The sequence below is a fragment of the Microcebus murinus genome, chromosome 14 (genome assembly GCF_040939455.1).
Source record: "Microcebus murinus isolate Inina chromosome 14, M.murinus_Inina_mat1.0, whole genome shotgun sequence".
Taxonomy (NCBI): domain Eukaryota; kingdom Metazoa; phylum Chordata; class Mammalia; order Primates; family Cheirogaleidae; genus Microcebus; species Microcebus murinus.
In genome coordinates this window covers 42,080,017-42,105,746 of record NC_134117.1, presented here as the reverse complement: position 1 = coordinate 42,105,746, position 25,730 = coordinate 42,080,017, and the positions used below count along the sequence as shown (strand labels likewise).

Sequence of the window (25,730 nt, the reverse complement as noted above, 5' to 3'; positions counted from 1 at the left end):
GATTTATTCTAAGAAATTGCCTCACACAGTTGTGGAGATAGGAAAGTCCCATAATCTGTCTTCTGCAAGCTGGAGACTCAGGAATGTCAGTGATGTAATTCATTCCCGTGCAAATGCCCAAGAACCAGGGGAGTCAATGGTGTAAAGTCCGAGCCAGGCCAAGGGCAGGAACAGATGAGATAAAATGTCACAGCTCAGGGAGGCAGGAAAAAAGGAGTGAATTCTTCCTTCCTCTAGCTTTTGTTATATTCAGGCTTTCAATGAATTGGGTGATGTCCACCCATGTTGGGAAGGGCAATCTATTAATACTTCACTGTGTCCTTTGATTCAAATACTAATCTCATCTGGACACCCTATCACAGACATAGTCAAACATAATATTTAATCTGGACATGCCATGGTCATTTAAGTTGACTGTAAAACTAACCGTTACAATTTGTATACGATCTTCATGCTATCGTTTTATATTTGTATGCATTCAGAAATATAGATACATTGAGTCCTGCATGAACTAAGCATATTTTTTACATGGAATATCAGTTTCAAAAATTGGAATGCACATAATTACATTAGAAAACAACTTAACTAGTTTTCATTAACTTAATATACTCATTTTTTTCTGTAGGGATAAAAATATCCTCACCCTATATCTTGATTCGTATTGGAATAATCAAATTCATTTTGTAAGCCTATATTGTTTCTCAGGAAAGAGATAATATTAAATTCATTATTCACTTGGTTTTTAAATTTGTAATTTAAACATCCTTTGTTTTCTCTTATAATTTCTCATTTTAGGAAGCAGACACTACACATGGACACACAAATGTACATACTCACATGTACACACACTGATGGACACTTGTCTTCTCTTCCACACAACTGAGTATTTTATTTAACTTTTTGGTAGAAAAAGAGGATGGAATAAGTAGTGGAAAGCTAATAAAAATTATGCCTCCCAGTATTAATACAAAGTGCTAGATATTTTATTTTAATATCCTTCCATGTTTCATCTTTGTGGACAGGGAAATAAGCTAGAACATTCTATCTATAATAGAAAATTAAACTGTATTCCTAAATATAGGCCAAACAATGACACTATAATAACTATATAAGAATAAAAAATTAAATAGTCAATTACTAAAAAAATAAAAAGAATATGATCTGTAGGAGTCTGATTAGATAATGGTAGATAATAGAAAATTCAAATTGATAAAATATGGACTTAAAAATCATTACTAAATACTATTTTCACCAATATAATTCAATAACAGAGATTACAACATGCAAATGTATCAGTAATCTTAGATTATTCATATATACACACACACACACCCATATACATATATGAATTGTATGTAGTAAGTTCATTCCCTCCACTTGAATGTGTTGTGTCCACATATTTATGCCAATTACCATGGGGGTTCCTGTGATATGAATAACACAATGAGAAGGCAACTGAACTGTCTGTGCTCTCATGTAATTGACGTAATGATAATACAATAGTGTTAATACAATAGTGATTAGTACATCAAGTACAGTGTTTATCAATTTACAATTAATACATCACTTGAACCTGTTCTATGAAATGGATAAAATCATCATCACTGTTTTACAGTGATATTACTTTTCTGGCATGTCAAAGATTGTGAAAATCTGTATAACTTGACAACTTTTGCTTTGATTGTATTTCACAGCAGATATTTTATACTCATCTATGTCTATACTGATTCCTTTGTATTCATTTATTTCTGTCAATCTTGGTCACATAGACCGAATGAAGATATACTATAATTTTTAATAGTTTTACCTCTTGGTCATGAGATTATGCATAGTGTTTATTTGCATCTTTATATACTAGCACATTTTCTAAATATTGTATAGTAAATGTAGTTTACTTTTATCACAAGAGAACGATAAAATATCTCAAAAGAATATGGCAAAAATCTGTGGATAGGCAATTAGCAAACTCTTTGAGGCATTTCTGACCAACCTACAACTCCACATTTTGAACCTCCTAAATATATTACTGCATAATTTTTGTTCAGAGGACTATTTTGGATCTAACAATAAATCCTGTAAATCTATGTAAAATGTATAATCAAATGCTTTAGTTGAAAGATCAAATTCTACTTTTTTGAAATACCAGTTTTTGGATAGTATTCAAACAAGCCTTACTAATTGTGTTAATTTTTAACATGTTATGTTGTAAAGTTTGTTTTGGGAGTGAAAAAAATGGAGATAATTTAGACTATTCATTCCCAAAGAGCGATCTTAAGATCAGCATCAATGGTATCATCTGGAAACTTGATAAAAATAAAAATTCTGTAGTTCCACTCCTGACCAACTAAATCGGAAAATCTAAGGGAGATGCCAGAGACGTGGGTTTTATCAAAATTTACATGTGATTCTGAGGTCCTCTAAAGTTTAAGAACCAGTAATTCAAAGCACAGGATCACTAGTTTACCTCAAATTCTTTTTTTTTTTTTAATTTCAGGATTTAGGGGGTACAAGTGTTTTTTGTTACATGGATGAATTGTATAATTATGGAGTCAGGGATTTCAGTGTACTCATTATCAGAATAGTATACATTGTACCTAATAGGTAGATACTTATCCTTAAAAAAAACACATCCCTAAAAATAATAAAAACTCAAAGCCAGTGGAAGAGGGGAAAGTTATTACATTTGTTTTGAAAAGCTGAAGAGTAGAGAAAAGCACCTTCTCTATCTAAAAATGTTTGTAAGTTTATTATTCTTCTGTGATAAATATAAAAGGATTCCTAGCAGTTACAGCAAATGTCAATTAATAATGGATTCTATTTTATATAAAGGTGCATGAGAAAATTTTGGAGGGTAATAAATATGTCCATTATTTTGATAGTGGTGATTGTTTCAAGGCTATACATAATATTTCACAAAACCAACCAAAATGTACAATTTAAAGATGTACAATTTTTGTGTGTCAGTTATACCTCAATACAACTGTTTCATAAATGTAAGGCAAAGGAAGGAATATTAACCATACGGCAGCATAGATGACTAAAATTATTGCATATATATTTTAAAATCATGTTTCAGTTATTATGATTGACCATCCAATTTCAGCAATCATGCTTGAATTTGTGTATATGGTAGTATTTGTTCCAAGAGAAGGTGAAAGGATATTATTGCACAATATTTTTAGTAGTTTAAATAGAGAAAAAAATTATGTGACATCCCAAGGCAAACAGGAACCTGTACTGTAGCTTTTAGTTCCACATTCACCATGCAAGCATATGTTTGGCTTAGCTTTCTTCTTCTGTCCTTATCAACTTCAGCAGTTTATTAGCTGTATAGATACCAATAAAATAGTGAAAACTCTTTTGACCTTGATTCCATTAATAATTGGATTATGTATCAGTTGAAGACAGAATTCAATAATGGTGCAATGAAGAATAAATCTTTTAGTGAACAAAAAACATTTATAGGATTATTAAATGAAACACAATTAAAATTTATATTGAAGATGGAAAAGTTTTCATTAAGTATGATGTCTGCTTATAAAAAACTAGCAAATCTTTAATTTAATACTGTTTTTCCAAACATTCTTATGGCCATAGCATTCTTTCTATTAGACTTATTCAAGAAAAAGTATAGAAAGAAATTAACTATAAAACTATCCTGAAGCCACATGTTTTTCTTATTACATACAATAGCAGTAATTTTTGATGAAAAACACCATCCATCACATTCAAGTAATGTCCTTAATGTGGATTTTATGGGTTTGAAGCTAATTTGTAACTGTACTTTGGTTTTATATATGTGAAAGAGTCCTAAGCTTATAGAAATTTTACTTAAGTACAAAAACTAAAGCTAAGAAAAGATGCTTAGCCCATGGTATTAAGAATAAAATGCCAGCACCAAAACTTGGAAAGATTTTAACCATGAGTAAATCTTAAGTTTGTTTGATTACAAATTTTAATTCAAGTAATAACACTTTTTGTATATTCCAGCACGGAAATGAATGAGATATTTGAAAATATTTAAGCAGCAATATTACACCAATGAAAATATCAGTATCCCAGTACTTTTGAAATTGCATGTTAATATGAGTAGAATATTTTAATAATTAGTTTTTCAAAACCGTATATTTTCTCAATATATTTTTATTGGTATTGGTGGTGTGTGTGTTGTAAGCTGTTTTATTATGATTTAAGTTACATGCAATAAAATGAACCCATTTTTAGAATACAGCTCAATGAATTTTGATAAATATATGTACTTTGGTAACCACTGATGAACAAAGAGAGAGAAACATTTTACCACTCCGAAATGTTCCTTTTTACTTCTTCCTAGTCAACTCTATCCCTAATTTAACATAGAGATTGTTTCTAAAATGTATAATATCTTGACTTAAATAAATCTCTTTCCCCCCTTGTGGAGACCTCAGTTCAACAGCTCTTACCCATCACCTCAATATTTCTACAGGGGCCTGAGGACTCCACTGTTACCACTGCATGGGCTGATGCTTGCACAAGCTACTGGGGGCCTGAGTACAGGCTTCCATGGTTTAGCTCTGCTTAGCTTTACTACCCACTCCAAGACAGAGGGCAGTACTGAAGCCCTTGAGCACTCCAGGGCCCAACCCACACCCCCTGAGACACCAGAACACTTCTTCGCATTAACAAAGGTCACGCATAAACACTACTGCCACCACTGCAGCTGGTTCTTACCTGCAAGCACCACTTGCTGGTCTGGAGGTCAACCCACATAGTAGATTATAACACCTGATGACACAAGAGCACAGTGCTCAAGAAAGAGACAAGCTTCTCACAGCCTCTGTGACCACCATCGCCCATACCACCTTGGCTACTCAGGAGGCCATCAGCCTGTTTACCTACTACGTACCTGCTGTTACTGCAACTGGCATTTGAGAAAGCCACAACACTAAGGCTATTTATAACCAAAGAAATTGTGCAGAATCTTCACCACTGAACACACCCAGAAGCAAAGCCAAATGGCCCTTTTCAACCTACATCACAGTCACATCCTTAAGAAGAAACAAAAAAGTCCTGCCCCACCAAAAGTAAAATCAAAAATAAGAAGTGACTGCTTCTCTAAATGTGAAGAAATCAATGTAATAATACTGGATGTATGAAAAAACAAGATGGTTATGATGCCCCCCCCAAAGGAGCACAGTAATTCTCTAGGGCTAGATCCCAACTGAAATCTTCAAAATGCCAGATAAAGAATTCAATAATCAAAATCAAAAATATTGATTTTAAAGAAGCTCAATGAGATGCAAGAGAGATCTGAAAAGCAATACAAAAAAAGTCAGGAAATCAATTTAGGATATAAGAAATAAGGATAATTCAGGATAATAAGTAATTTCCCAAGGAGATAGAAATTTTTAAAAAGAAAACAAAACAGAACTTTCCATTTTCCAGAAATGAAAAATTCATCATAGTAATTACAAAATATAGCTGAAAGCTTCAATGATAGACTAGACCAAGCAGAAGAGAGAATCTCATATCTTGAAAACAAATTTTTTAATTAATTCAGTCAGACAAAAATAAAGAAAAAAGAATTTTTAAAAGAATGAACAAAGCCTTTGAGAAGTATGGCACTACATAAAATGATCAAACCTGTGAATCATCATTATTTCTAAGATAGAAGAAAAAGTAAAGAGTTTGGAGAACCTATTTAAAGAAATGATGAAAACTTCCCTAGTCTAGCAAGAGATTTAGACATCCCAAGGAGCACCAGACAAATGCATTGCAAGATGAACTTTACCATGACATATATTCATCAGACTATCTAAAGTCAGCCTGAAGCAAAAAAATCCTAAAGTCAGCAAGACAAAAGTGTCTGGTCACCTATAGTGGAAACCTCATCAAACTAACGATGGACATCTCAGAAGAAACCTTACAAGGTGGAAGGGATTGGGACCTTGTTTTCAAGGCGCTTAAAGAAAATAACTGCCAACTATGATTTTATATATTGTCAGAATGAGTTTCATAAATGAAGTAAAAAGCAAGCCTACCTCAGATAAGCAAACACTGAGGGATGAAGGCAAAAGACAGTTTTGAAACAGCAAGCAGCAAAGTTTAGGTTAATAATTATACTCTAACCACTATATTTATGTCAATTTCCATATCCATAGTCACATCTATATTTTTGCTATTCCTTACTCATTATTGCTGTTATTATTATTATATGTTACATTTATTGTTATGATTTTGATTATTTAATGGGCAACCAAAATAGACAGAGATGCATATGCACATACATATACATAAATTTCCAATTTTCAATGTAATTTAAACCCTATAATGGACTTTAAATCTTTATAATTTAAAAATCCATCAATATTTGACAGGTAGGAGAGTAATGCAATTTGTTTCAAAGGCTAAGAAAAATATTCACAGCCATAAAATGTAACAGGCCCAACATAAAATAATCACCATAATTAAATCATAATTTAATTAATTATAAAGAAAGCAATGGTCAGATGTTTTGTGTTTTATAATCACAGTTTAATTTAATTTTGGGACATAAGTAATATTTGAAAAAAAATTAAGTGATTACAATGTACAATGTTAATAATACATGCTTTTGTTAAATAGTAAATTTCATTACCTCTTTGGTTAAATAATTAGAACATTAAGGTTAAAAATTAAATGACATTTTAATATTCTGTAAACGTGCTAGATTCTGTTTCTCTGCTACAACATAGAAAAGATGAAAGAAAATAATCTTGCCTAATAGAAAATGTATTGCACGGCCTGAAATTATTTAGCAAGTTTCACATATGGACTGGAGATTTGAAATTACTCATTTAAGTAGACATTGACCATAAACAAAAGACTGTGGAAATCTCACAAGAATAAAATAATGTAATGTTTATTGTAACCCTTCACCCTTCTTAACACTTCTGATACTTTATATCATCATCGTATCTTAATATGTGAATCTATCTTGAAAATTATAGCAATGTTCCATTGGGGTAAAGAATATGTTGTGCATCAGCACTTAGTAACATTCTCTGTTCTTAACAGAAAATAAAAAGGAAATTTTGGTGTTTGTGATGGTTGTGGTTATTTTGGTTAATTTTGTTATGGCAGAAGGTATTAATAAATTTTAGGGGAGGCCACTTGAACCTGATATGGCTTACGAGAACCGTAGGGAAATGGATTTTGTCCTAATAGCATGGTATGAATTACAGTTAATTTAAGTGACTGGCAATTTATTCATGTCAGTTTCTGTTACAGTTTTTAAGCTATAGCATTTGTCCTAGAAATTCTTCAGATATTGTTTGAGTATCTATTAATATTATGCACTGATCATTGTGTCAGGCTCAGGCAATTAAAAATACAAATCATCCATAGCTTCTGCCTCAATTTGCTGACAACTAGTTCATAAATGAGAGCAATGTGATGCAATAAATGCTATAATTGATGTATGGTACAGAAACCAAAGAGCCAGTGTGGGAAAGATACAAATGCAATTGGCAGGATGACAGTAAATGCAGCCCAAGAGGGTAGGTTTTTAGTGGTCCCAGAATATAACCAGTCCAGACTGGTAAAAGAGGATGTTCTAGAAGATACTTCAATTATAATATGAGGAATGAAAAAGGTACCCAAAATGTCTGTATATATTGAGGTCAGTTTTACAACTAGGTCACAGAGTTTTCATATTGAGTTATAATAGGGTTCCTAGCATAGGAAAAATAGACATATGTTAACTTCAGTAAATATGAAAGTTGTACAAAATGGAGAATGCAAACAGTACAGTCTGTATGCTGAAATTTCTGAGAAGGCCATATAGGTATCACTTTTCCTCCCTGAGCTTATAACCAAATAAGTGAAAAATCAAATAATTCAGAAGACTGAATCCAAATTATTACCAGATATTGAAATAAGTGATTTTTTACTTCAAGGGGCTTTTTGGTAGTGAATCCAAGAATTAAGTAGCAAGACTCATCAATTCCCCAGGAGCTCTAGATGGAGCATGTCTTTGCATCTTATTTTTTAAACAGACTTTTTTAAAGAGTAGTTTTAAGTTCACAGCAGAATTGAGAGGAAGGTGTGGAGATTTCCCTTATATCCCCTGATCCCACACATGCATAGCTTCCTCTATTATCAATATCCCCCACCTAGAGTGGTACATTTACCGCAATTGATGAATCTACATTAACACACCATTATCACCCAAAGACTATTGCTTACATTAGGGTACACTCTTGGTGTTGTATATTCTATGGGTTTTGATAAATGTATAAGCCCCACTGAGACAAAGAGACCAGACACTGTTCAATGAAAAGTTAAACTGTAGCTGTTGGCTTACATCTAAATTGGGTTGCCCTCTCTACTTGCTAACTATTTAAAGATATGCAGATATTTTCCAGAAACAATGATGGATGGCAAAAAGGTGACAATGGAGGCCTCCACATGGTAAAGAACACTCCCACATAGTGGTGGCAGAAGATTCAAATTATCAGGAATAGATAGGAATATAGGAATGCAAGGACCACTTGTCTGGAGGTCACAAGAAGGGAAAGATCAGAGTCACATAGATAGAGAATGGATAGGATGATGATGTTGAATATGGAGTTAGTTTTACCTAGGGATTTAGCCTGAGGCAAGACAGAAGAGGAAGAAAAGCAGTTTCTTGGCAATGTAGCTGGTGGGACATAGGACACATTGTAGTCTCCCGGGAAACCCTGATTTGAGATGCCCTTGATTACTTCTAGTCTACTAGAGAAGATCCACAAAGAACATTCAGCATCTCCTGCTGAACTACCACATATTTAGCATGTTGAGATCTTGCTCTTCAGTAGAGCAAGTAAGAGAGTACCTATTTCAAATTATATTGGGAATAACTATCTGGATTTTCATTCATTTTGAAGAAAAGTGAAGCAATTGCATTACAAATTAGTTGAATGACATTAAAAGAAAGAATATATTGACATCTTCAAAGACAGCAAAAAACCTGTTAACCAAATAACTTATTATTGACCTTGGTTCAGTTTTCTATAAGAATATATAAGAAACAAATATTTCCCTTTGCAAATTATTAGAATGAATTTAATGTTCAAATTATTCTTGTAGGAACTTCAGAATATGATCAGCTTGGGATAAATTATACACTAAGGTTTTAGATCTATAACCAAATCATGAAAATCTTACAGACTGCAGAAGACACACCTGACTTGAGATCTTTCATGACTATAAACCTACACTTTCCTATCATTATTCTCCTTTTTGGCATTCATTTTTTATTTAAATTGACTCTAAACTATTGGAGAACAAGAGTCCTACCTTATATTCCTTTAATGCTTTTTTTACAGGGCTTCCCAAGTCTAGGCTCATAGATAAATTTTAAATGATTTAAATTTAACTTCCCGAAACCTGAACTGCAATAAGAAAGGAGCAAAGAAAGAATATTTTGAGGTTCTGGTAAAATTTAAAAGGCTAATTTTTACATATTAATAAATGCAAGTTGAAAGTACCAGGTGTGGACAAAATAGAAAAGACTGACAGTAATAGGCAAGGATGTGGAACAATTACAATTCTCAAACACTTTTGGTGGAAGTGTAAATTAGCACAACAACTGAGAAAAAATAATTAATAGTACTGTCATATCTGCTAAAGCTGAACATACCCCCTATGATGACAAAAATCTCACTCATGGGTATATGCTCAATTGAATGAGCATGAAAAGAAATTTGTAATAATTTTCATAATACTGTTATTTATAATGGCCACTAAATGGTAACAATCTGAAAGTTAATATTAGTAAAATGGAAAAACTGTATTTTAGTCAAACAATGCAACATAATGTAGCAATGAAACAAAAAGATTGCTACATATGATAATATAAGTGAATCTCACAGACTTGATATAAAGAAAAGAAGCTAGATGTGAAATGCCATTATGATGCTCCGTTTATGTATAGTTTAAAATATATAAAATAGGACTTATAAATAAAATTAAGGGTAGTGATTACCTTTTGGGAAAAGAAGTACAATTACTAGGGAGGGCATGAAGAAGATTTGGGGATAATAGTAATGATTTTTTGTTGAGTACAAAGTGGTTTCATTTTGTGAAAATTTTATTAATATTAAGCTCTGACTCATGGTTTGTGTATGAGTCTATATGTATATTCCATTTCAATTAAATGGCTATTAAAAAGTTACAACATTTTCTGGAAAATTATATTAGCCTCACAATCTAAGGCTATGAATTTATAATATCATTTACCCAGTGTACATCATTTGAAAGTATATGTGTACTTCTTAACAATTGATATGCTGTTGTCTTCTTATTTTTAATAACAGGAGAAAAATAACTGAAAAAATCATTATCATAAATAAACAGGAAAATGATGTTCCAAGCATTCAAGAATTTGGACAATGAGTTAATGAATTATTATCCAATAACTAATTTATTATTTTCCTTAGATGTATATACATATTCTATAATTTCTTAGAAGTGTTTTCCAAAAAATATATTAAGTTAGATCAAGTCAAAGAACTTTGGCCAACAAGATTATCATTGTTGAATTTATAGGCATGTCCAATGCCTTGATAGCTGGTAATAAAGTATCATGAATTATATAAGTCAATTCCACCCCAACACCAACCCCTTATTGGAGTTGGGAAGTAATTGGCAATATTTTTTCTACCTTATCCATTTGTGGATCTTCCTGTTTTTAAGTAGTGGTAGTGATGTCCTTAGGTCAGGAAAATTAAGTAGCACCTTTCATGTTCACAATTATTTGAGTAATGTGCTTTCCCCGTTTATCTTCTCTATCCTATGGCTAGAATCCAAAGTACCTCTCCAATGACTTGTTCTGCTATGGAGAATATTTTGACTTTAAAATGAACTAGTGGATTAAGTCAAAAAAAGTCCTTTTGTAGTCCCCTGAGAAAATGATATGCATCATAAGCACATTTTAATATGTTAGGTGGAGAAGGGCTATAGACATGGAGAATGGCAGGAGAATGGGAGAAGGGAAGGAGAGGGGTTGAGGGAAAGAACACACACACAGAGAGAGGGTAGCACATCAATAGTAGCGCTGTGAGCACTGAAAGTAGGAACAGCCAAATTCAAACCTTGCCTCCAATGAGGTAAAACTTGTAACATTTGGATGATAACATTTTGGTAAACTGAGAGGAAATGTGAGGTAGACGGCAAAAGTCACAGGTTCTTTATAACAGAAAGGCTGGTCCTAAGGTGTCAAATTTAGAAAAAAAATGCAAAGGGTTTTAAAGTATTTCTCTTACTTAATACCTTAATAATGTCTTCATTACTAACATATAAATTAATATATATGATTTTGTTCATCTGGCTTCTCAGTGTTATTTAGATGGACTTGCTACATGGCAGAGATCTAGAAATACAGTTCTTATAGGTTCTGTTTTTAAAATAGCCTATCCAACTGGCTACCGGTCCCAAAGGCATGAAATGCAGTTTTTAATATCTGTAAAGCAGCAAAAGCATTTTTCCTACATTTTATTGCAAAAATATTTCTTGTCTCATTAGTTATGTTTATGCAATGTGCTGTGAGTCTTGGGTGAATTTGCCCCCAAGACACTCCTTACCTTCCTAATAAAAGTTGATTTTCTGCTTGAGTGCTAATGTAAGTAACATTTTCAGAGCCTTTCCCCAAGTGCTACACAATAACTGTTTTAAAATGAAAGACAAATTTTTCCCTTTCCAAGAACAGATTTTTTAATTTTGATTTTCCATTGTTCAATGGTTTTGAGAAGATGTTTCCATCTTAATAATAGAAAAATAATGCCTATATCAATTATATTTTTAAAGGAATTCTCTTTCCTTTTCTACTGGCTGTGCTATTTTCTGCATCAGAGGAAGACTGGTTGATCAACATAGAACTTTTTTTGTTTGATATATAGGGTCATTAGAGCTTGATGGGCTACAAACAAGTGCCATTTATTTATTTATTTTTTTCATTTTGAATTACACATTTAACCACTTCTTAAGTATTGGAAATAGTGAAAGTCAGAGAGTAGAATTGGGGGCTGGGGTGAGAAGAATGAGGGCGTTGCTAATCATCAGGCATAAAGTTTTGGCTAAGCAAGCTGAGTAAGTTCTAGAGATCTGCTGTAGGGCACTGTCCTTACAGCACTGCACACCTGAATACTAAAGTGGGTATATCTCACCTTCTTGGGTCTTTGTACTGTTGCTTTTCTTAAAGTTGCTTTTTCTAAAGCAGGGAGGTTATTGCCTCCTTTCATAGTCAAAACCATTTTATTATGTTCCCCAAATCTTAAAACTCGTCTGTTCTGTCAGAAGCTCAAGGCCCCTTTCATCACAATAACTTGAATCAGATCACCCTGGCATCGAGTCAAAGGCTATTTGGATAATAAGATGCTGCGATATTCCTCAAAGGCACAGACTGCCAAACTATTCGGAGTGAAGTCAGGAAACCCTACTTGCTGTATCTTCTCGGGTAAGTTCAGACAACCTGTCATTTTCCCTGAAAGTTCAGAGCACGACAATCCTTGTGTTGAGGGTTTGATCTTGGCTCGCGCGCTCCCCGCCTGCCGTCCTCCGTTGGTTCTCCCGTTAGTCCGCGGTCCGGTCCCGTCTTCTGCTACCGGCTCTCGTCTCCCAGCTTGCGACCGGCGGACGGGAGTCCTCGGCAGGGAGAGGCAAGACTGGGAGTCGTCGCCCGAGCGAGCCTTTCATCTCAGAAGTTCAAGGTACTTTGTACAACCTCTGCCACCCAGGCCATGCATCCTGCAGGGCATCTGTAAGCCATGGCTGCCGTCAGGAAGAAACTGGTGATTGTTGGTGATGGAGCCTGTGGCAAGACGTGCTTGCTCATAGTCTTCAGCAAGGACCAGTTCCCAGAGCAGTACGTGCCCACGGTGTTTGAGAACTACGTGGCAGTTATCGAGGTGGATGGGAAGCAGGTAGAACTGGCTTTGTGGGACACAGCTGGGCAGGAAGATTATGAGCGCCTCAGGCCCTTCTCCTACCCGGACACTGATGTTATACTGATGTGCTTCTCCATCAACAACCCTGATAGTTTAAAAAACATCCCAGAAAAGTGGACCCCAGAAGTCCAGCATTTCTGCCCCAATGTGCCCATCATCCTGGTCGGGAACAAGATGGATCTTCGGAATGATGCGCACACAAGGCAGAAGCTAGCCAAGATGAAGCAGGAGCCTGTAAAACCTGAAGAAGGCAGAGACATGGCGAACAGCATTGGCGCGTTTGGGTACATGGAGTGTTCAGCAAAGACGAAAGATGGAGTGAGGGAGGTTTTTGAGGTGGCCACGAGAGCTGCTCTGCTAACCAAACATAAAGAGAAAAAACCTGGGTGCCAAGTCCTGTGAAACCTTGCTGCGAGCACAGCCCTTCTGCGGTTAATTTTTAAGTGCTGTTTATTAATGTTAGTGTATGACAACTAGCCTCTTTCATTTATCTATAATTTACCGAAGATTACAAATCAGAAGTCATCCTGCTACTAGCATTTAGAAGCCAACCATGATTATTAAAATGATGTCCAACCTGCCTGGCCCACCAAGGTCCTTTCTGACACTGCTCTAACGCCCCTTTTCTGCACTCCCACCTGACACACCAGCTGCTAATTCAAGAAATTTCTTAATAACTTCTTGCTTCTTTCTAGAAAGAGAAACAGTTGGTAACTTTTGTGAATTAGGCCGTAACTACTTTATAACTAACATGCCCTGCCTATCATCTGTCAGCTGCAAGGTACTCTGCTGAGTCACCACATCAGAGCTTTACTCCTTAACAGATTTCATTGACACAGCTCTGACCATCCAGTTTTTTTTTTAAATGTGCTCGCTAGAAAGGCCCAAGTCCATGCAGCTGTGGCAGAGTTACAGTACTGTGGTTTCATGTTAGTTGCCTTGTAGTTACTGTGTAATTAGTGCCACTTAATGTACATTACCAAAAATAAATATATCTACCCCCAGGAAAAAAAAAAAAAGAATTTGATCTTATTGTTTGGGACTCCATTGATTTACCTTAACACCTTCTTTTCTGTTTCTACGTGGAAATTCTTGGTGACCTCTTCAACATGCTTTTTTGAAGAATGGGTGCAGAAAATTATTGTTATTTTAATTCAGATTATGTGACATAGATTTTAAAATTTAATTATCTGCATTATAGAATTCCAAAATGTTAAAAGGGACAGTAGGTATAATTTAATCCAATGGTTTTTTTAAATAAATTATCCAATTTATGCCAGAATGACTAAGTAATTTCCTCAGGATCACAAGGCCAGTTTTTATTGTTTTGATTAACATGTTAGACGCGTGTGTGTGTGTGTGTGTGTGTGTGTATATGAGTGTGTGTAGTCACAGGGCAGGGAGACAGTATATAATCCAAGCATAAACTTTGAACATTTAATAGTTACTTTGCAAGTTGTTTTTATAGAAACACATATGGCCTGGGAAAGGCTTTGGTACATATAATTCATAAAAGAATAAGTGTAAAATACCTTTGTGTGCATAAGTGTACATAAGAAAAGAAAACAACATGAACATAAAAGATGTAAAAAAAATGTATTAATTTCTTTAAAAGAGAAAATTAAAGTCAGTTTATAGCAATGATACTTAACAGGAAAGGGTGATGAATTTGCCCTAGGTAACATTTGACATCATTCAGAGATATTTTTGGTTGTTAAAACTGTGAGTGAGGTGGAGGATTAATGACATCTAATGGGTAGAGGACATGGATTCTGCTGAACATCCTACAGTGCACAAGAGAGCCTCTATAACAATGAATTATCTAAGCCCAAATGCCAATAAATGCCTAGGTTGAGTAAAAAACTTGTGGTGTCCACACTAACTCCAGGTGGTTAATGATAGAATTGAATTTCAGTGTACCTGCATGAGTTGGAAACAGAAAGAATACTTTAATATTTATGTATTTTATAATCAGCTCAAAGTTTTGATCTAAATACTACAAAAGAGAAATAGCATGAATGCTGATATAAATTAGATATATAAATATATTCAAGGAAGGCTCTAATAAATTTTAAAAAATAGTATTTATGGATTAGCTATGTTTTTCATTTTCACAGTTAGGAGAAATATCTTGTAAAATCTTATAAGCAATACTTCCTAAAATTTTACAGATATTTGTTCGAACAATTAAAAGGATAAGTTTAAAAAGAAAAATCAATGTAACTCTCCAGTGAAATATATAATTCTAGTTTCACATGAGTGAATACTGGTACAGCAGAGAAAAAAAGTGAATTTTCTAATAAATTTTAAGAACATTTATTGATCACTATCTCTATATAAAGTACTACTCAAGTTTCACACTAGGGGAAATAACTAGTAGTGAAAGTACACCTCTGTTTTTAAGAAGATTTGGCCTAATGAAGAAAGGAAGAAACACACACATCACAATGAAAGGAAGTTATCACCTAAACCTGTCTAAATATGTTGTTTTCAGTATATGTTTTAGGTGTGTAGAGGAAGAAAAAAATAATATGAGTTTAATAGAGTTCAGATTGGATATAGATAAAATGAATGAAACAGTTATTTTATTTCTGAAATGGGGCAATTATTTTAAGTGCATATGCATTATAAAGGAGGTTAGAATATCAGAAGAAAAATGTTAGCCAACTAAATAGGAAGTGATAAGAAGGAGGGAAGTAACTGGTATAGTCAGATATGTCTGCTTCTCAAGTAGATGAGAAAGGAGACCCATGTGGATCACTTAGTAGAACAATTTCCAATGGCCTACAGGCTTTGTAAGAGTTTTGGAGATTGATAGGGAGTTCTAGATAGAGCAAAATTCATAGTTTTATAGATAAAAATGTCATTGCTGGGGTTACCTCAGTGAACACTGACTGGAAATCTCTAGTTTACATATTTAAAAACCTAGAAAAATCCCATATGTTTATTTTTAATGCTTATATTCATTTTTAAAATTCTTCTATTCATTTATAAATTTTGCAGAGTATCTTCTTTCTGACCAGATTGTAACCATGATGCAATAAAATCATAAACAACAAAATTGTTGCAAAAACAAATCCACCTGGGAAGTAACACCAAGAAACAGAAAAAAAAAAAATAGAACTGTCTCATTTTAAACAGAAAATCAAGACTAAAGCTACAATTATTTTAAAAACTATAATTAGTGCCATATATGCCATACACATGAGATATCAAAGGAACTATAAAAGAAATTTGAGAATGTAAGGTATATTAAAATTAAATGCATCAAATATTTGGCTCCTTATACTAGAAAGTATTTAAAAAACGAACCCAAAGGTAATAAACTGAGAGGACTGGTAACATTAACAGGAAAAAAGGGAAAAAATTAAAATTAATTGGATCAATGACAACAAAATTTGTGCTTTGGAAAGACAATTAAAATAGAAAAAATTTTGTCAAATCTGAATTCATTTTGAGAGAGAGACAAGGAGGAGGAAGAAGAGGAGGAGCAGAGAGAGGAGAAAGAAGATGGAATGAAAGAACTAACATCTATATAGATTTAAAAATACATTTAAAAACTCTTTCTATTAACTTGGATTGCATGTCTTGACATGCCACAAATATTTGGACCCCTAAAATCTTCACCACTACCTCAGGCCCCTGAATCTTTGTGGTTTGTCTCTTATGTTCTGGCACACATTTGTCTTATTAGGACATCCGGACTACTTGTCACTTCCAGCTCAAGAGATTTGATCAATTAAATGGACCAACATGATATTCTACAAAAGACTGTGACAGAAATCAAGAGAATTAATGTAGCCCCGAAGATAAACTGAAGTTACACTCATTTCTGTCCCAGGTGGGTACAAAGTGCCTTTTATTCTCTTTTCTGCTGTAATTAAAAGAATACATTTTCAAGATCAACAGACACTTGACATTTTTAGAGGCTGTGTTGATCTGTTCTAATAAAAAGACTATTTTGGGCACTGTAGCTATGACTGGGGCCACCACTTACATAAGTTTTCAATTATTGACCATTATCCACTGTGATCCAGCTCATATTCACAGGAGCCATAGTGGTCAACTAAACAATGATATGATGGGACCACTAGTCATATATCTTGAAGTCTTTGAGGGATGATTTGAAATGCCACAAACGGTTTGGTATTGCTCCTGATTTTCTAAGTTGGTCTCAGTGTGGTGAGGTTGCAGTTCAAGAGCTTCTGCCTAGCTTTATCAAGATGACTCTTACTCCATAGTTCAATGAACCAATCTTAGCCTTCTGCCACCACTTAAGAATATCTTCCCTGATTTTGCACTCAGGAATTGGGAAAATAATTACAGAGTAACCTACTGGACCCATTGTAAAAGGAAAGTGGGCTAGTACTTCATCTGTCATCTGGTAACTCTATGCCCCCACTCTAATATGGGAGTTATTGTGGTGCTGTGAGTGACCTAGAGTATGGTCAGCTCAGACACTGTATCAATACATCAACAGTCCTTGAAATAACTTGGTATTGCCCTTTTCCCAATATAATTTCTCTTGAAATGGCCATAGATTCCTTTGAGGAAGGGTTGATGGTATAGGTACTGCATATTCTTGCTGTGGTGTTATAGGTTTCTTTCTCATGAGAACCCTTAAATTTTGTTCAAAAGACTGCTTTTAATCCCTTACAATTGAGTCTGAGAACTGATTTAGGTTTGGAAACTGGGTTAGGGCTTATATTTGCTTTCTGTTCAGCTGCACACACACACACACACACACACACACACACACACACACACACACACACACACACACACACACACACACAGAGCAACTGTCTCATTGGATACCCAGTTTTCCCACCCTGTGTTCTAATACCCATTAAAATAGATTTCTACATGTCAAGCCTGGTGGTTGCCATTTTGGCCTTGTTTGTATTATGGTAATCATTTCCTCGTTGACTCTGATGGTTAAATACTGGCACCTGGACTCTGCTATTCTGGAACCCTATCATTGCCAAATGGTACTAGAGCTTCCAATTCCATAGAAATACCTCCTATTATTAGGCCTAATTTAGGGCAACCATCACTGAGGTTTTATCAACGTTAGTTCCCTCCTTCATTATTGTATTTGGTACCACTGTGAACATCTGTGATTCAATCCTTCTTGAGAGACCTCTAGGAAACAGTATAGAATACACCTTTGATTTGCCCCAACCAAAATGATAAGGAAGCTTAGGTATTTATCTACTAACTCCCATTTTTTTTTTTCTTGAGTTTTGGGCAGGGGTAACTGTTTAACAATCAGCTCTCTGAACAAATAACCTTGATTTCCTTGGTGGAAATACTCTCACCATGGCCAGTTTCAAACTCTAACATGACATTGTTGAGAGTGGAGTTGGGAAGAGATAGATATACAGTAGCTTGCCATTATATGGAATCTCTACCCTGCAGACATAAATAAAACATAAACATTATTTGATTTTTAAGTTTATATAATTTAGTTTTTAATAATAGCTGTGTTTAGCAATCAGTTTGCAACATTCTTGAAAATTTAACCATCAGCACTTTCGCACTAGTATACGTAGCTCTAGCAAACCACTGCTCCTGAGGATGTCACCTCTGCCCTGACCTGCACAAAAACCAAGCAGTTCCCTTAGCCAGAGAAAGGAGTCACTTTGAAGCTTGCAGGTGCTTAAAGTAAGAAGCCAGCAGTGTGACTGAGAGTGGTGAGGTGCCAAGGATCTCTGGGTGGGCCACTGAAAGCAGCTGCTGCATTACTTTTCTTTAACAATTCATGAAAGTTTTCATGGATGGGACTTAAGACATTTGTGTAACTGAGGAGGGATTTCTCATTTGTGGCATACCAATGTGTTAAATGGCCTTAGTTTTTCACTCTCCCTTTGTGTAGGCTGAATTATTCACCATACAAAAGACCTCAAAGCGATACAAGTAGATCTACCATTTGATCCAGCAATTCCACTACTGGGCATCTACCCAAAAGATGAAAAGTCACTTTATGAAAAAGACACCTGCACTCAAATGTTTATAGCAGCACAATTCACAATTGCAAAACTATGGAAACAACCCAAGTGCCCATCAATTCTTGAGTGGATTCATAAAATGTGGTATATGTATACCATGGAATACTACTCAGTTTTAAGAAACAATGGTGATATAGCACCTCTTGTATATTCCTGGATACAGCTGGAACCCATTCTACTAAGTGAAGTATCTCAAGAATGGAAAACCAGCACCACATGTACTCACCAGCAAATTGGTATTAATGGATCAACATCTAAGTGGACATATAGGAATAACATTTATTGGGTGTTGGGAGGGGGGAGGGGTATATACAACCACAACGAGTAAGATGTGCAATGTTTGGGGGATGGACATGCTTGAAGCTCTTACTTGAGGGGGGAGGGGAGCATGGGCAATATAAGTAACCTTAACACTTGTACCTCCATAAAACACTAAAATAAAAAATAAATAAATAAAAGATTAAAAAAACACAAAAGGGATCTGATAGCCTCAGTAACACAGCCAAGCACAGCTTTTAACCCAGGAGGCTGAGCTATGTATTTTAGGCTAGAGTTATGTGTGATTATTTCCATTCTGTTATATCAGGAAAGCAGGACAAAGACCAAATCTGTTCTCTGAAAGTTATGAGTACCACAGAAAACTAGGGAATAAGAAATATATATCCAGCCTAGATTTCCTGACATGAAAACTTTATATCAGAAAATTAGCCCTGGTTGATGATTGATAATACAATACAAAATGAATTAAAGAAGCAAATATTCCCCCTCTCTATTTCAGTACCTTGCCCGTCTATCCAGTAAAAGCCAAAAATTTTCCAAGGGGAAAGCAATCTTTAGCAAATGTCTATTATAAGTTGAAATGAAAAGGGGTGGTTTGGGCAAGAAGGAAAATTTAAAATTAAACAAAATATTCCACGCAAACAACATTGATCTAAGTCATTTCCAATATTAGGAACAAAAATATCCACAGATTTCATCTTTATAAAACACCATTATCTCAGAAAAAAAGCCTGATTACATGATAGAAGCAAATGGTAAAGGGAAACATCTGTAATTACGTGACTGGTTAAACAATTTGCACTGTGCTCTTCATGATTATCTCTCCTTTTCAGAGTTAATATCAGTTTCTGTTGACTCCAGCTTTGTTTTCAGGTGACTAGGAAAACACAAAAGCAATGATGCCAAAGAAAAAAATATATAAGAAATTAAGACAGAATTTTACAATTTAGGCCATGGCTTGGCACATGTTTTCTGTAAAGGGCCAGATAGTCAATGTTTCACACTTTCCATGCCATGAGTGTTTTTCACATAGTCTACAAGTAACCATAGACAATAGGTAAATGGAAGGTATGACTGTATTGCAATAAAACTTTGAATGTGGGCCTTGGACCATAGCTTGCAAACCCCAGATTTAGGATAGTAAATCATATTACTAAGTTCCTGATCATTCTGACTTTCTCAAATGATGTAAAGATTCAAATACAGAATTCACTGTTTAAATTGTTTCCTTTCAATATACAATATGATTTGGTGCTTAACATGTGTCAGGCAATTTTCTGGCACTGGGGGATGTAGTGATGAATCATAAAAGTCCCTCTCTAAATGAGCAATTAAGTGAAATTAACCTAAGCAAATAAACAAAAATATAGAGTACTCTGTCAGGTATTGTTATAAAAAATAAAATAAAGTCAGGTTAGGGGATAGAATGAAAAAGGTTTTAATATTAGATAATTGGCCTGAAAAACATGAGTGATAAGATGATATTTGAATATAGAGCATGAAAGTGAGCCATAGTGCCACCTAAGTGACTGGAAGAATACTCTCTTGGAGAGAGGAAATCCTGAGACAATAAGAGTGAGGAGTACTGAGTATGTCCATGGCATAGTGAGAAGGCCATGATAATTAGAGAGGAGAAAACAAGGAAGAGAGAAGAAAGAAAGAATGTCTGAAACGAAATCAAAGCCCATGTCTTATAGGCTCTATATTTCCTGGTGGGGATTGTGGATTTTATGCCAAGAGTGTCAGGAAGTCATGTGGGGCTAATGAGCAAGAGAATGCAATGATCTGAGACATATTTTAAAAGATTGTTATGCATGCTGTGCAGAGAAGGAGAGCAAGAGTGGAAACAGAGTGAGTGTTAGGACTCCTGCAGCATTCTAGGGGAGAGAGAGCAGTGGCTGGATGACTGTAGTATCAGTCAGGTAGACAGAAATGGTCAGGTTATGGATATATTTTGAGACTAGAGCTGACAGAATGTGCTTCCTCCAGATCCCTGGCATACTCATAGCCATATTAATGTTCTCTAGTGAACTGAAGGTCTGCTGTGATCCTGTCTAATTTGACAGAATTTACTTAACCAGGACCTTGATTTTCTTCCAATACCTCTCATGACACCAGGTGGCACATCCAAAGTAATAAATATGATGAGATAAAAGATCTGACAAGAAGAAACAGAATAAAGGCATCTTTCATTGACTGGCTTGTCACAGGGAAGGAGGATAAAGTTGCTGCAGCTCAGGACAACATCAGGCTTTGCCTGTCAATGCTGCCTCATTGTCACATGCTGGGCATTCCCTAGTCTCCCTGCAATAGGAGAATAGTTGCTAACAGTGAAATTTGATGAGTCTTCTCTTGATCTCAAGGCTTGCAAAGGGGGCTGGTGAGACATGCAAACCAGCAGCCATTTAGATACAGCTCTATTGGAGAGAGGTTCTGATGAACTTCAGATGGGGGCCAGTCCTCAGCTCTCACTGACCATATCACATATCTCAATGTCTATACAGGATCGGGGGCTGCCAATTTGTAAGATTACACAATCCCAGAATCTATGAGCTTGTAGTTCTCTTAAAGGTTATCTTACCTAATAGAGTAAAAATCTAAGGCAGTCAAAGGAAGAAGATATTTGCCTATCGACAGGCAATTAGTGGCAAAGCTGAGACTGAATTCATAAAGATTTCTTCTGGCAGGAGTTAGGGTGAAGAACCATTGCAACTGTTTTCCTTCTATAACATGGGTGGATATAATTATTTTACAGTGATTCTTATTCCTAGTGATAAGCAAAGCAACCTCCATGTTTCAAGTTTGAACTAGTAAATGAAAATACTAGCAGGTTTTTCTCCCTATGTTGTGATTGCTCTTTAATCAAGAAACCTTAGAAGTAACATATCATGAATTTTAAAGGAGTAATTAGGTTGATCAAAAACTTATCAAGAAGTTCAAAACTCCCTGTTTTGGGGGGAACCCAAAGATGTCCTCAGTGAATTCAGATACTCATCAAAAAATTATTCTATGCACTTACTGTACCTATTTTTGTGGGTAATGGGAAAGAGTAGCCAAAGTAGCCAATGTGTATATATATATATATATATATATATATATATATATATATATATATATATATATAATGTGAGGGGTCGAGACACTGCATACCTGCAAGGCCCACACCCCAGTGAAGCCGGAACTAACATCCGGCTTCTAGAAACTGTTGCTTGCTTGCCATGGAAACCGTTGCTTGCTTGCTTGTTTGCGCCAAATTTGCATTGTTCAAACCCCTGTATAGTGGGGCTACCAGCCAACCAATCATGTTAAAGGTCAATGCATGATCCACGCATGATCAGCCACTGCATAGCGTATGCACCATAGGGATAAAAGGCACGCTGCAACCCCAGTCGGAGTCCTTGCCTACCAGAGTGGCCACTGCGTTGGTGCTCAAGGCTTGGACCCTGGCTAGCCAGAAAATAAACTCCTCTTGAGTGTTTGCATCCTCGGTGTCTCTGTCTCTCTGTTGGGTGGGGTGGTGAGAGGTAGTCGACTCCCAACTATATATATATATATATATATATATATATATATATATAACTATAATATTATAGTTATAATATTTTTTGCCAGACAAATTTCTTGCTGTCAATATGAGAAATGAAAAACATTATATAGCATTGTTTTATGAAATTTTTTCTCTATATCTACACATTAGATTCCAGGCCAAGATACACAATCATCAGTAGGAACTGCAGAAGAAAGTATTTTCCAAGAACTCTGTGTATAAAAGCAGTATCTTAAGAGTTCTTTATTCTTTGGCAATTCTGGTTTACCCTGGTCTGTTAGCTATACTGTGAAGCTTCATGTTATAATATATCACATGCATCACAAAATTGGTCTTTCAAGCACTGCTTTTCCTTATAATTTTTAAAGATCATGTTTGTAAGCATACAAAAAAGTCGATTGCATCTCACTTTCATGTGCTTGCCTGATTTATTATTCGTTGTTGTCTAAATATATTTTAAAAATATATTTAAATCCCCAAATCCTATTAAAAGATAGCAAAATAATTTATCTTTTCTGTCCAAACCGGGTGTCTTAGTCCATTTGGGCTGCTATAACAAAATTAATGACTGTGTGGCTTAACCAATAAACATTTACTTCTTGCAATTCCAGAGGCTAAATTCTAGATCAAGGCTTTGACAGCCCTGGTATCTGGTGAGGACCCACTTCCTGGTTTAGAGACAGCCATCCTTTTGGTCTTTTTCAGTGTCTTCATAAAGAGTCAGGGCACCCTTTTGGGTTTCTTCTATTCTGACACTAATTTGCCCTCATGAACTAATCACCTCCCGGAGGTCCTTCCTCTAAGTAACGTTACATTTGGGATTAGGTTTCAACATTTGAATTTTGTGGAGACACACACATTCAGTCTATTGTGCAGGTTTTTATGACATAAATAGTCTCTTTATGTCAAATAGCTGAGAAGTAATGCTTCCACATAGGACATATCTACTCCCTGAATTGCAGGAAGATTGTACTTTCAGTTCTCTTTTTGTTTGCACTGGCTCTAGTATAAACATAGAAACTACTACATCCGTTTACCACTTCTGATGCTGATGTGATTTCAAAACCAGGGCTTAGGTTATTATTATTATTTTTTAATCCCTGGTGCCTAACACAAACGCAAAACACAGGAACAATTTGATACCTGTTGATTAGGCTCAATCAAGTTGATTGCATCTCCCTATTTCAATTCCAAATGCTTTCACATTGGAAGTGGCAGGATACTGATGCTTTTCACTTCTCAGAGAGAATCCACTTTCTCCCAGTAGATTCACAGGATATTTTGCATGGGTGAGAAATAAACTTTTGTTATGTTAAGCCACTGAGAGTTTGGTGATCTTTGCTATGAAGGCATAATCTAGGGTATTTCCACCACAAAGGCAGGTTTATGGGAGTGAATGGTTGATGTAGGATGGATGACAAGATCACTGAGAGAGTGAAGATTAAGGAAGCTAAAGCCAAGGTACAGGATAGTCTGTAGGAAAATTGAAGTCACCACAAATTATGGCAGGTGGTAGAATGTAAGGACATGGTATCCAAAACTGAGAGACTTAGCAAGGAGGAATAGGAAAAGTCCTAGAGGTAGTGATAAGAAGAAAGAACAATTGAGATCTGGCTATTTGAAACAATTACATATAGGAAGTTCTTATCAGAAAATCTCTGACTGGATTCATCAAATGAAATACCTTCTACTAAAACAGTCCTCTTTTTCAGAACTTTAAAGTCTGCAAAATTTTTGAGACAAGCCCCTTTCCTAGTCTTCAGACATGGAAATTACATTAAAATATGTGCAGAATGAACTTCTTATTCTAGAATCCCCTTGCATTAAGGGATTGTGTGGACTTAATATATAATACGCTCATATAATTTATCAATCATGGACTACACTAATTTAATGTCTAGAATTTTTAATGCTCAGTTCAGTTCCAATATTTGCCTTTGCTATTAATGAATTAAGAAATGCAAATTTCTTCTATATGTGAAATAATACAATGTGTGTGAATTCTTTTACATAAATTTGCATATATTCCATTTTCCTCTTCAAAAGCTATGAGTCAGATATTTGATTAATTTAACATTTTAGCTATTTTATAGTTGAGAGCTTAAATAGTTTGGGCAGTAATGTTAAATATTTTTGCAAATTTAGTTCTGTTGTTTGGTTTTATTACTTGACAACTTTAGGAACATGAAGAGGAATTATGAGTTAATATTGAGAATTTACTTCATGCCATCAACAATTCTTAGCACCATACATTTAAACCTCATAACAATATTTTGAGGTAGATTTTGATTCACATGTTTAAAGAGTAATTTTTACACAGGCAAATATGTTACAATGGAGAGATTGAGAAGAGAGCTTTCTTTAATGGTAATTAGAGATTAAATTTCTTCTAGACCCTGAAAACTAACATCCCTTTACTTTGAATGTAGATAAAAAATTGCTTTGAAGATTTCTTTGGGAAAAATCTGTTCAAGGATTACTATATCATTAATAAGTTCAGAAAATTAAAGAAAAGGAAAATGCTGAGTATAGAGTAGTATAGATTTGGTATAGAAAACAGTAAAAGCCTTTGTATGTTTAATTGAAAACCTAATAACTTTACTGAGATTATTAAATTTTTACTGCTTTTATTGTCTAACTTTTAAAATTCCTCCATGTTTTAATGTAATTATTTTTCTTTATTTCTGTGTTTTTGCTTTTGCTATTCCTATTGGCAGAAGTATATGTTGTAGCTTGTATGATCTTTCAATTCTTTAACATATGTATGAATATAGACACTAGATGTGAAATATTATTTTGGAAAATACCATGAATTCTAGAACTTACTTGAGAAGACCTTCCATTTCTTTCCTTTACACTCCAAATGCATAACCACTAGATCTCATGAGATTATGTCTACACAATCCACATTTAGTTACACCTTTAGCTATAAATCCACTTTTCCTTACT

General features: G+C 34.9%; 1 pseudogene; it reads left to right on the top strand.

Annotated features, from left to right (window-relative positions):
• The first annotated feature begins 12,448 nt into the window (after nucleotides 1–12,448).
• Nucleotides 12,449–13,955, top strand: LOC105870289 (transforming protein RhoA pseudogene; annotated as a pseudogene).
• Nucleotides 13,956–25,730: the final 11,775 nt, after the last annotated feature.